This window comes from Suricata suricatta, chromosome 11 (genome assembly GCF_006229205.1).
Source record: "Suricata suricatta isolate VVHF042 chromosome 11, meerkat_22Aug2017_6uvM2_HiC, whole genome shotgun sequence".
Lineage (NCBI taxonomy): Eukaryota > Metazoa > Chordata > Mammalia > Carnivora > Herpestidae > Suricata > Suricata suricatta.
The window spans coordinates 14,153,327-14,158,108 of record NC_043710.1 but is presented as its reverse complement, the minus strand read 5'-3'; positions in this window follow the sequence as shown (position 1 = coordinate 14,158,108).

Genomic DNA, 4,782 nt, shown 5'->3' with positions numbered 1-4,782 from the left:
ACTTCAGATAGCTGTGAAATTAGGTGATTAACTAGTTGTTACTTAACCTTCTAATTTCTGTATAAGTCTAATTACATGAAACAGAAGCTGGGGTTTTGATTTTTTACTTTGCTTTTCTGTTTGGAGTGTCATTGTAACTACTGTATTGTAAATGATGGAAAATGATTGCATATGTTAAAAAAATAAAGTGTGTTATATTAAAAAAAATAGACATTAAATAAAATTAAAAAAATAAAAATGTTTTCAAAATGCTAAAAAAATGTATATAGAAATGTAAAGAAAAGTAACTCATACAACTGTAAAAGGAACAAAGCTGGGGCACTTACCCTATCTCATTTCAAGGTGTATTATAAAGCTGCTGTGTTCAAAATGCCAGGTTGTTTTCATGAGGATAGACAATCCTATCAATGGGCTGGACCAGAGAGTCCAGAAATAGACCCTTACACTTTAGTGAGCTAATTCTCAGTAGAGGTCTGCAGACAGCGTAGTGGAGAAAACAGAGTCTTCACAACAAATGGCAGTGAAAGTGCTGGGCACACACATGTACCAACAACACCACTGCAAAAAACCATGTATCACAGCTCGCAAAGATTCAATTCCAAATGGATCAGCCCAAGACATCAAATGTGACTGCATAAAATGCCTACAATAAAACATAAGGCAAGGATTTGTGATCTTGGATTAGAAAATATATGTATTTTTAATTGTTATGTTTATTTATTTTTGAGAGACAGAGAGAGCACAAGCAGTGGAGGAGCAGAGAGAGGGAGACACAGATTCCAAAGCAGCTCCAAGCTCTGAGCTGTCAGCACGGAGCCCCACGTGGAACTTGAATGCATGAACCTTGATATCATGATCTGAGCCATAGCTGGATGCTTAACTGACTGAGCTGCCCAGTCACCCTAGAGAAATAAGTTTTAAATATAGCACCAATAGGGGCACCTGGGTGGCTCAGTTGGTTGAGCATCAGACTCTTGATTTTGGCTCAGGTAATGACCTAACAATTTGTGGGTTTTAACCCCAGGTCGAGTTTTGCACTGACAATGCAGAGACTGTTTGGGATTCTTTCTCACTCCTTCTCTCTCTACCTCTTCCCGACTTGCACACTATCTATCAAAATATAAATGAACAGAGCCAAGATGGCGGAGAGGAAGGGAGCTCTGTAAACTTTGTCTACCCCATCTATCGAACTGAGAAGGACATTACTCTCATCTGCAAGAGTGGAAGGAGAAAATACAGACTCCAGAAAGAAGAAAACCTCAAAGATGCCTGAGTGAGTGAGTGCAAACTGGGGAAACTGGAAAATGGGCCAGCCAGAGATGGGGAGGTGGGAGCCCCAGACCAACACAAGGAGTTTGTCTGAGAGACAAAGGGAAGAGAAAGAGAAACTGAACAGGCTCATGGTACTGTCTCTAGAGAAGAGAAACCCTTAACCCTGCTCAGAGAGAAAAACTCTCACTCACTCCATATGTAACTGCTGGGTAGCCCAAATCCCAAACCTGGGTGGCACAAGGGAAAAAACAGCTTCCACCCTTGCACCATCCCAGCAGTGGAGGCAGGTGCACACACTTCGGCTGCAGGAGCACGCAGCTCATTTCTGCCAGTGTCCACCGCCTTGGGCAACAGTAGTACAACGCCAAGAGAAACTGATCCCTTCCCCTATGTGATCTTGATCCTGGCTGGGGGCTGGGAGTTGGTGTGGTGTCTGTGAGGGTTTGCACTTAGCCTCCTGCTGCTCACCTCTCCTCAGGCAGCACACCTCACCTCAGGTAGCAGCAGCACAAATCCCAGCTGGTGCCAAGAGAAACTGATCCCTCCCCCTAGCAATCTCTATCCTGGCTGGGGACTGGGAGTCAGAGGCAGCGATTTCTGTGAGGGTTGCACCTTGCTTCCAGCAGCACCTAGCTCCCTGCCAGCGCCTAGAGACACTGCTCCTTCCCCCTACAAGATCCTGGCTAAGAAGTCAGCCACCAAAGAAAATACATCTCATCTGTGGTAGCATAAAAGTGCATGGACTAAGATTTTGAAACAAGGCAGGCAAGGAAAACACAACTTGGCTCAGCTGCAGCACAAGGAGATCAGGCTCCTTAGAGTGGCCTGCAGAGCATAGTTCCAGCAAAGCTTGAGGGGCCGCCATTCTACTCTCTGCAGCCACCAAGGCAGGGCCTCTGAGAGTCGCCCCCTAGACCTACTATACCAAACCACGCCTATCCACGAGGGGCAGCTGCTGCTTTTTTTCTTTTCTTTCTTTTTTTTTGTACTTATTTTTAATTATTATTACCTTTTTTACTTAAATTTTTTAAATGTTTACACGTTATTTGCCTTTGTCCTTACTCCATCTTTTTTTTTTTCTTTCTTGCAATCCAGATACATTCTCCCATATCTCATCCTTATGTCTCCTCTCAACTGGTCATACACTTTTAAACTGCCCATTGTCCTTGGTAGTCTCTGTGCCCCTTTATTTTTTTCTTCTCTTTTCATCTCTTTCCTCTGCATTTTCTTTCCTTCATTTCCCCCTCTTAATTTGTTCTTTTGTTTGTTTGATTTGTATATGCATTTGTGTGCTTCTGTTCCCTCTGTGTTTCTCTGCCGGTTTTCATTCTTAGAGCTACCCCAAGAAACAAGCCAAAGTGCACATGAAAGCGAGTCCCAAATATCACTGAGTAGGGAAATAAAATATTCAAAGACATAACAGGAGAAACTGAGAGACACCATTAAAAGAATATTTCCTGAAATGATAGGCCCTGGACAGTCAATAAGCCTCCTTTAACAGAGCAATATTAACAGATGCACAGTACACAACTAGCTTTTTAAAACTGACAAGAGACAGAGTACTAGCCAAAATGAAAAAACGAAAGAATCTCCCCTGAAGAACCTCCAGGAAGAAATCAGAGCCACAGAACTGCTCAACACAGACCTAAACAACATCACTGAACAAGAATTTAAAATCTCGTCATAAAATTAATCACTGGGGTTAAAAAAAGCATCAAAGAAGTAACTGAGACAATGACTAGGAACTTTGAAAATAGGTGTGATGAGTTTAAAAAGGCTATAAATGAGGCGAATAATAAAATGGAGGCAGCCACCTCAAGGATTGAAGAGGCAGAGAGAAGAATAGGCAAATTAGAAGATATAGTTATAGCAAAAGAGAAAGCTGAAAAAAAGAAAGAAATTGATCCAGAAGCAGGAAAGGAGAATTCAAGATCTGAGTGATACAATCAAACGGAGCAATATCCGTATCATAGGAATTCCGGAAGAGGAAGACAGATAGAAAGGTCCGGAAGGGACACTAGGCCAAATTATAACAGAGAATTTTCCAAATCTGGGGAAAGAAATAGACATTCAAATTCAAGAGGCACAAAGAACCCCCTTAGGACGTAATTTGAATCGACCTTCAGCACGACATATCATAGTACAACTGGCAAAATATAAAGATAAAGAGAGAATTCTGAAAGCAGCTATGGAGAAAAGGGCCCTCACGTACAAAGGGAAACCTATCAGAGTGGTTTCAGACCTATCTAATGAAACTTGGCAGGCCAGGAAGGAATGGCAAGAAAGCTTCAAAGTGAAGAACAGAAAAAACATGCAGCCAAGAATCCTTTATCCAGCAAGCCTGTCATTCAAAATAGAAGGAGAGATAAAAGTGTTCCCAAATAAACAAAAATTGAGAGAATTCATGACCACCAAACCAGCCCTACAGGAAATCCTAAGAGGGATTCTATGAAGGAAATATTGCAAAGAATACAAGGTGCCAGAGACACCACTATAAACATGAATTCTAGAGAGAACACAATGACTCTAAATCCACATTTTTCTATAATAACACTGAATGTAAATGGACTGAATGCTCCAACCAAACAACACAGGGTAGCAGAATGGATTAAAAAAAACCCATCTATTTGCTGTCTACAAGAGACTCATTTTCGACTGGAAGACACCTTCAGGTCGAAAGTAAAGGGATGGAAAAATATCTATCATGCGACTGGAAGCCAAAAAAAAGCCGGAGTAGCCATACTTTTATCAGACAAACTGGACTTTAAAGTAAAGGCAGTAACAAGAGATGAAGAAGGACCTTATATAATAATTACAGATCTCTCCATCAGGAAGAGCTTACAATTATAAATATCTATGCTCCATATTCAGGAGTGCCCAAATACATAAAACAATTAATCACAGAAAGAAACACTCTTATTGACAAAAATGTGCTAATTGCAAGGGACTTTAATACTCTACTGACAGCAATGGATAGATCAACCAGAGAGAAAATCACTATGGAAACAATGGACCTGAACAACACATTGGAACAGATGGAACTGATAGATATATTTAGAACTCTACATCCTGAAGATAGGAAATTCACCTTCTTTTCAAGTGCACATGGCACATTCTCCAAGATAGATCACATACCGGGGCATAAAGCAGCCCTCTATCTACCTCCTGCATCGGCCGTATTGAGCTTAATATACTGGACCTGGGTAGGCTGTGCCTATTTGCTGCCTTAGGAGAGCCATGACCTTATTGAATAGAACAGGGCCCAAGGGCGTCAAGATCAATAAAACCGCAATAGGTCTTAAACACGGAAGGGGATAGGGTAAAAGTCCATGGAAAAACTGGCAAGAGGCACAGGCTGGCTAGTCAACGACGGGTAAGAGAGGCCTTGCCATCCTTTCACCTAAGACAGGCTGCTCAGACACAAGCCTCTGAGTGTGCCCATGATGGGTAAGAAGGATTGGTGAGTCTCCAACCTAAGCCAGGCACAGTCCTTTCCTTGCCTAAAAAAAA